We start from the raw sequence: 8,991 nt of genomic DNA, 5'->3' as shown, positions 1-8,991 counted from the left end.
CTCCATTTTCTTCTAGCAGTTGCAGTTTCTGGTCTAATTCCTAGGTCTTTGGTCCACTTTGAGTTGACTTTTGTGCAGGGTGAGAAATAGGGGTCAAATCTCATTGTTCTAGATATGGATAACCAGTTTTCCCAGCATCATTTGTTAAAGAGGCTATCTTTTCGTCAATGTATGTTTTTGGCCCCTTTCTGTAGTATCAGATGACTAGTATTTATGTAAGCTTGTCTCTATGTATTCTACTCTGTTCCATTGGTCTTCCTGCCTGTTTGGGGGCCAGTACCATGCTCTTTTTATTACTATAACTATAATTTGAGATCTGGTATTGCAATGCCTCTTGCTTTCCTTTTATTGCTAAGGATTGCTTTGGCTATTATGCATCTTTTATTTTTACAAATGAATTTCATAACTGCCTTTTCTGGTTCTGTGAAGAATGTCCTTGGAATTTTGATGGGAATGTGCTGAGTCTAACTCTGTGCTAACAGATTTGATGGCTGAGAGGACTGTAGCGATGATCCGGCAAGCAGAAATCTTCTGACTCTTCTGAAGCCTCCTTCATGGGATTTCTATACTGCTAAGGGAGGAGTATGGATTTCCTCTTTGAAAGGCCCTATTTGTAGACTCTTAAGCTTAGATTCTGCAGACTTCATTTTATGTGGCCAATGGTCTTTGGAGAGGGATTTCATTGAGCAGAAACACCAGGAAGACACTTGGAGCTTGAACCCAGAGGTGCTTTACCACTGATCTACATTCCCAGCCCCCATTTTCATTTTTAGTATTTTTTTTTTTTGAGACAGCATCTTACTCAACTGCTGAGGCTGGCCTTGAACTTGCGAACCTCCTGCCTCAGTCTTCAGAGTATGTGGGATTATAGGCATGTGTCACAGTGCCTGGCCACTTGGAGCTTTTTAATGGTAGAAGTAGGACAAAATTGTTGTAGTATTAAGAAGTTGGTGTCAAAGAAGCAGTTAAAAGCTGGTAGGAATGAAAGCCTCATCTCAGACACCTGGATGTCTTCCAAATCCTCAGTTTACTCTAAGATAGGGAGAAGAGAAACTGTTCCAGTATGGCTCTAAGCATCTTCATTGTTACCCCCAACCCCATTACAAAGAAAGCTAGCAAGACCCACCCATCAGACAAGCCATGGGATTACTTGTTCACTTCAACACTTTTCATGGTGCCTAGCTCAGTAAATGTTAAGTAGCTAAATGAATGAATGGTACCAACCAAACAAAATGCCCAGTGATTTGGCAAACTGTTTAAGGATTAAATCAATTATAATTTCAAGTCAAGTACACCTCCTGTTGTTTTATTGTTAAGACTAATTCCAGGAAGACTTGATTAAGGCCCTTGTTATTTTATTGCATTCATTAGAACAGTTTGGGTTCTGAGTATAGAATTTAGAGTCCTTGTGTATATATGCCACACTTTTTTTTTATCCATTCATCTATTGAAGGGCATCTAGGTTGGTTCCATAGTTTAGCTATTGTGAATTGTGCTGCTGTAAACATTGATGTGGCTGTGTCCCTGTTGTATGCTGTTTTTAAGTCTTTTGTGTATAGACTGAGGAGAGGGACAGCTGGGTCAAATGGTGGTTCCATTCACAATTTTTCAAGAAATCTCCGTACTGCTTTCCATATTACTCAGCAATAATAGAGAATAAAGTTATGACATTTGCAGGTAAATGGAGTTAGAGAAGATAATGCTAAGTGAAGTTAGCCATTCCCAAAAAACCAAATGTCAGATGTTTTCTTTGATATAAGGAGGCTGATTCATAGTGGGATAGGGAGAGGGAGAATGGGAAGAATAGATGTGCTCTAGATAGGGCAGAGGGGTTGGAGAGGAAAGGAGGGTAAATGGGGTTATTAATGATGGTGGAATGTGATGATCATTATTATCCAAAGTACAGGTATGAAGACACGAATTGGTGTGAATATACTATATATATGTGTGAATATACTATGAATATACTATGTATATGTATAGTCTTCAGAGATATGAAAAATTGTCCTCTATATGTGTAACAAGAATTGTAATTCATTCCACTGTCATATATAAATTTAAAGACCTTAAAAAATGAAATAATAAATTTATTGAATGTAGTAAAACAAAACAAAACAGAAATTACAGTCCTGAGGACAAGGGTTATACCTCATTTTCTCTCCTTACCTGCTGATAATGCTGTGAGGGGAAAGACAGTATAAACTTGAGATGGCAAATGTTTCAATACCAGTTTTCTATTAATTATTCTATTATTATTATTATTATTATACTGGGGATTGAACCCAGGGTGCTTTACCATGAGCTATATCTCCAGCCCTTTTTTATTTTGAGACAGGGTCTTACTAAGTTGCCCAGACTGGCCTCAAATTTGCAATCCCCCTGCCTCAGACTCCCGAGTTGCTGGAATTATAGCTGTGTGCCATTTTCTTTAATAAAATACCCATTTTCTTTAATAAAATATTTTCTCTATTCATTACTATTCACATAGAGTAATTTGCTAATAGGAATGACCCAAAGTAATCTGGGTTACATATTTGTTCTGCTTTTTTCTTAACCTAAAGACAAAAAGAGTACTCTTTTTAGTCATGTATAAGGAACTTTGGGTGAACATATGCCTGCAAAACCAACAGTAGTTTTTGTAAAGTGCATCTAAGAAGGAAAATATCTTACTTAAAAAAAATCATGAAAGAGGTAGAGATTTCATTGTTCAACATACGATAATCTGCCTTGAGAAAATTCTCCAGTTTGTGAGGGGGAGTTCTGACTAAGGGCCAGGACACTCCCCTGACAAATGTTCTTATAATATTAAGTAGGAAAAAGTTTCTTGACTTTAATTTGATTTTCAAGGATTTAAAGATGTTTTCTTTGCAACCATGGCAATGAACAAAACTGGAAACTATGAAAAGGCAAACGGAACCACGAGAAAAGTAATAATATATCCCTTAAGAACAAAATAATATATCCATTTGCCAAAATTTGAATCCCCTCAATCTATAGTTTTGTGACTTCAACCCCCCAAACAAAAACCTGGGCTTCCGGGAAACTGATCTGGTAGCCCATTCTCTGTCTCTGAGCAGAATTTGACGTTAGCCATCACAGATGACTCACTCTGTCCAGTGAAGTGGATCCTACCTCAGTCCAAGGGTGAAGATGCTTCAGTGAGTCACCATGTTTACAGCCAATAAATTCTTCCTAACACCCCACTTGCTGGGCCCTTGGTAGATGCCCAGTAAATATTTGCTCACTTAGTAAACCAGATGTCCTATGTAAAACTCAAAGCTAAGATATCTAATTTCTTGACTTTCTGGTCTCTCATCTGCTGTCAGTGTGTTTAGTTCTCCATGGACCTGCTCCTCCTCTGTCTATGTTCCTTCTCCTCAATCAGCTGGTATACAGCCTTCTCGCCAACGTGAGACCTCTTTTGGGAGTCTGGGATTGGTCTTTCTACTTCCCCTACAGATGATGCAGTTTTTCCTTCACCACACAAAAGAAGGTCTCACCCGTTGCACCACTCCAATTTCATCCAACTTTATTCTAACCTGAATTTTCGAGACTCAGTGACTTAAATGCCATAGTGAATATCTGCAGACACCCGTTTGCTCCTCCGATTCATCTCTAGTGGTTCAGCGTATACCAGGTTTTTTCCTCTGCTTCATAATAGAGCAATAAATGATATCAGGTCCCTTGAAAACCCTGTGCAGTAATAGCACCTATCTTTCTGAATTGCCTTCATAAGTAGCAGACACCAGTCTTGGTGAATACTAGAAACATTGGTGCCAATTTCCCCTCCTGTACCATGCAGGTTAACCCTCCTGTGCCTTCTGCGTAGCTATCACTGCCCCTGGTACCGGAAATGGATCCAGGAACTAAAAAGAGAGAGAGTGGCTATGTGCAGAGAATGTTCTAATAAGAAAGAGGACAAATGAGACTCCTTCCTAGGTGATATGACCTTAATGTTCCAGGGACCTGGAATTTCTTAGGGAGTCAGAGTGAGAGAAGGATGATTTTGGGATCCAGAGTTTCGGGCTTTTTGTCTTGTGGCACATGGGGGTGGTTGGTGGTTTGCTTAACACGGATGAGACCAGTGGTACTAAATGAATTCCTTTGCCTTCCTGGGCCCCAATTTCTTCATGAACAAATGGGAGTTAATACTGATCACAAGAATAATTCCCCAAGAGTTTTGTTGGCAGGAACAGTAGGAGAGGATGCATGGAAAACTCTTAGCACCAAGCCTAGGACATTGTAAGCACTCATTAACAGCTGCCTGGGGAGGCTGGTTCCCCTGTCCTTCTCCCTCACCACCACAGGGTTCTTATGTGATTCATGATTCTTCTTGGAGGCCTGCCTCCTGCCCCCAAGCCATTATGAGGCTCCTATTCTGGGGCCTTATAGTTTTCATGATAAAGATTATGACAGCTAATTTATTGAGCACCTACTATTGTCCAGCACTATCTAAACACTTATGTGCTCGAACTCAGTCCTTGCAACTTATGCAAGTTAGAAGCATTATTATTTCTAAATTACAGATGAGGAAACTGAGATACAGGGAGGTTTATTTTGCTGCCCAGCTGCTGTGACTCAGACAGCAGGTCACTGGCTACAGGGGTCAGGCTCAGGGCTTCTGCCTTAGCTACACCTTTGTGGACCTGGACCTGATCAGAAAATACCCAAAAGCTCCTCGTCACACCTTTTTTTTTTTTTTTTGAGAAAAATGTGTTTTGAGTTCCCAAAGCCAAAGTGTCTACAAGCTTTTGGAACAATGTTCCTTTGTTAAGTCAGCCGCTGCCGGTATTTGGGGAGGGGGTGGGGGTGGGGCCCCTGAATATCTGTTCGCTGAGCTGAGTTATAGGGTGACTACCCCCACCCTACTGCAGGGCAGCAGCTCACTTCCCACACATCTAGGGGCTCATTCTTCTACGTCAGTGGCTCTGGCAGGCTTCCAGCAATTACTTTATGCTTTTGGACCATCCACCGGGACTGGCCTAGTTTCCAGAGGTGCCCCCCTACACATAACTCTCCAGAGACAGCTGCAGTTTTAAGAGCTAGCTCCCATGTGGGAGGTCTAATTCATGGAAGGGATCTTTGGATTATCAAATATATTAACTGTTACTTGTCGCTTGCTTTTTCCATCCTCCCTTTATGTGTTAACGATTTCAGTTCCTCTGTTCCTTGTTAATGGAAGGGGACTGTTCCTGCCTCCTTTTAAGGAATTCTCTGTTGCTGCTGCTGCTATTAGCTATTGTTTTGTGAACTTGCTCTTTGTCCTGGGCAGCATGTCCAGCTCTTTACATTCGTTCTCCTCCGTTTCACAGATGAGGAAAACGAGGCTCAGAGCACCAACTAACACCATCGGCAGAGCTGGAGCTGAAACCCAGTTTGGTTTAGTACCAATGTCTGTTTTCTTACCTATCAGGTTCTACCCTCAGCTGCCTGTGGTCCTCTATAGGGATAAAGGGGATGCTCTTGGGGAGAATTCAAACACTAGATGACTTGTGAAAATTCTGTTTGCTTCTGGAATCCATTATTGACGGACTTACTTGATTTAATTTGGACTAATATTGGCATCAATTTACATTTTGTGAGTTTACAGCAGCTCAGGTTTGGAGGTCAGGAAGAGGGATAAGAGAGCAGCTTGGAGCTTGGGAACCAAGAAACATAGGAGACTGAGTTTAAAAGTCAGTCTCATGGGGGTTGGGGACGTAGCTCAGTGACAAATTTCTTGCCTAGCATGCTTGTATTCCTGAGTTAAATCCCCAGAACTGCCAAAAACAGAAAAAAGAAAAAGAAAGACTGGGCATGGTAGTACACACCTGTAATCCCAGCAATTCAGGAGGCTGAAGCAATTCAGGATGGCAAGTTTGAGGCCAGCCTGGGCAACTTAGACACTATCTCAAAAATAAAAAGTAAAGAGGGCTGGGGGTATATAGCTCAGTAGTAGAGCAGCTTTGGGCTCAAACCCCAGTTCCACAAAAATAAATATATAAAGACAAAACTGGGTTCACCAGACCAACAAGATGGCGGCTGCACAAGTGGCTAACCAAGGGTTGGCTCTGTACCAGTTTTGTGGTAAATGATAAAGTGATGAATCTCAACCTATGGTGCAGTTTCATTAAGTTCAGATGCTTCCTGTTTGGAATTCATGGTGATCCAGCAGCAGCTAAGTTGAAGCCTTCCTGTATTTACTTAGCAAAATAATTTCTTTGAAGATTATACCAATAAGTAAGAAAAACAAGGACATGGGTACTGTTTAAGATAAACCGGTTTTGCTGAGTTTTTTTAGACACAGATATTTCATTCCAGATCATTGTATGAAGGAGGTACAGGTCTTACTCCCAGTTTATTCAAATGGTCCCCACAAAGACCATTTGCTAGTTGGGGTCATCACCTTCCTTTTAAAAATGCTAGGATTAAAACTGATGATCTAAAGGGAGTGGGTATGAATGGGATATCAGGAAGGGCAATGGGAATTCTCTAAGAATATTTTTTGTATGCTTTGTCTTTTAATTACATTAATATTTTAAATAGTCAATAAATAAAATTGAATTAATTTTTTTTTTTCCTCAGATTTGGTCTGCTTTAATGAGGTTTGACTTGTCTCTGGAGTTTTCCATTGCTGTACCCACAATACCTTGGTGAGCAGTAGTGTGGAACGTGCATTTTTGGTGTATTAGAGTAGTGAAGATATCATTGTGAATGAGGAAAAACCCAATGTATTTGCTTTAAAAGGGGTTATTTCCCCCACTCAGGAGGCTCTTTTTTCCCTCATGGCCATTTCTAGAAAAGATGAACCCCTTCTAGATTCAAACAATTTTAGGGCTAAATGGGAGCTTAAATGTAGCCAACTCCTTTTCAGACATTCCTCAGGAATGTCAGTTTTCCTGAGAACACAGTCCAAACAAAATGTGAAAAAAATCCGGAAGTCTCATTGGTCTGTCCCAGACCAGTGCTTGTTTCCGGTGGGGCTCATTTGCATACTTGCTTCCATGTGTAGGCCTGTCTCCTTCATCCCATTCTTATTTGCTTACAGGAAAAAAACAAAACAAAACAAAACAAAACAACAACAACAAAAAAAAACTAGGCTTCAACTCCAGGCCCAAGAAGACCAGGATGTGATGTAGCTTTGCTCATCATATTTATCTTTTAATTTTAATTTTTTTGGGCATTCTTTGGGGTTGTTCAAAACAGATAGATAAAAGGAATTGCATACGTGTAAGAATTTCCAAAGTGCCAAGATGAATTTCACTGACACTGACTACTATTTGGCCAAGGCTAGGCTGTTTCACTTTCCCATTGGTTCTTCATTCATTCGACATGCATGTACTGATTGACGGCCACGTGCCATCCATTGATGGTAGAGCCATAAACAAAGCGCAGACCGTGTCCTGCAAGAGCTCACAGCCTAGCAAGTGAGGAAAACTGACTTGCTTCTCCCTAAGAAGGCAGACCTTTTGAGTTGTTTTCTAGGGATGGGAATGGGTTGGGCTGACTCATAGCTTCCTGAGTTTGTTTGTGACCCAGGACACAGGTTTTCCAAAGCTGGTTGAATGGGAATTGCAAGGAAGACTCTTACAGTGTAGGAGAATCTATGACTCAAGGCCTTTTGGCACCATGTTCTGACAGTGAGGTTGGTTCCACACAGATGTGATGTGGCTTATGGTGATGGCAAAAGCTACAAGTCAAGTTGATTTGCCAAGTTTGATACCTGGATGAATCCATCTTCCCTAAATCCTTAACAGCTGATCCTAAACTTAGGGTGCTGGATAGGTGGTTGCTACCTACCACTGTGGACCTACTTTATAAGAACAGGAACCCAATAGATGAAGTTCAATGTGGAGACGATGATTCATGTGCCACTCCTAAAGAATGGGGTAAGTGGAATCCACTTGTATGGATTCTATGTTTACTCTGAAAGGTTTCTGTTTAGGAAAGTAAAGTTCCAATGGTCATAACTTTGACTTCCTTTACAGATTCAGGTTTTCATGAGGTTAACCCACCCATTCTCAATTTGAAAAAATGAAGCAAGCTTATGTTCAGATTTTACTAGTGTTTTTTTTTTTTTTTCCAATTCAGTAAGTGTTCCATTTTAAAATCAGGCCATGCCTTTTACTTTTATTTTTTTTTTTTCTACCAAAGAGGAGGCAGAGAATTGCAAGATTCTTTCTTAGGCTTCATCAAGACATCTGTTTCTCAGAACATTTGTCTCTTACATGAGTAATAAGTAGGAGAAAAGAAATGAGACAAATGGATGATCTTCATTTTCATGGGAAATTATTTATAAAAGCACAGGGAAGATCTCCGAAACAGTGAAAAGTTCTGTATAGTCATCTCCCTTATCTTTTGTCCTAAGATCCCAGTCCTCCTCCTCCCTGTCTCTCCCAGTGGATGCCTGAAGCCACAGATAATATGGAACCCGCTATAGACTATGTTCTTCCTATTCATTTATACCTATGACAAAGTTTAATTTATAAACCAGGCACAATAAGGGATTAATAATACCCAGGAATAAAGCAAAGCAATTATAACTACATACTGTAATAGAAGTTATTTAAAATTTATAAATTGTTTATTTCTGGAATTTTCCATTTATATTTTCAGACTGCAGTTGACCAAAGGTAACTGAAACCATGAAAAGCAAAACTGCAGACAATATTGTACTATATTGTAAGAGTCCAGTAATCAAAGTAGCATATGCATATTGTAAGATTATAGAAATTAGGGTATTTATCAGCATAAATAGTGAAACAAGTGCATAGAACAGTCAGATTTCTATCACTGTAACAAATACCTGAGGTAATTAACTTACAAGAGAAAAGGTTTATTTTGGCTCACACTTTTGGAGGTTTCAGTTCATGATTAATTGGCCCATTGCTTTGGGGCCTGGAGGGAGACAACACATCATGGTGGGGAGCATGTGGTAGAAGAAAGCTGCTCATCTTGTAGCCAGAATGAGAAGGAGAGAAGAGGGAAGAAACCAGAATCCCCACAATTCCC

Source organism: Spermophilus citellus (genome assembly GCF_964194105.1).
Source record: "Spermophilus citellus genome assembly, chromosome: 6".
NCBI classification, from domain to species: Eukaryota; Metazoa; Chordata; class Mammalia; order Rodentia; family Sciuridae; genus Spermophilus; species Spermophilus citellus.
Note: the sequence above shows the minus strand (reverse complement) of the source record.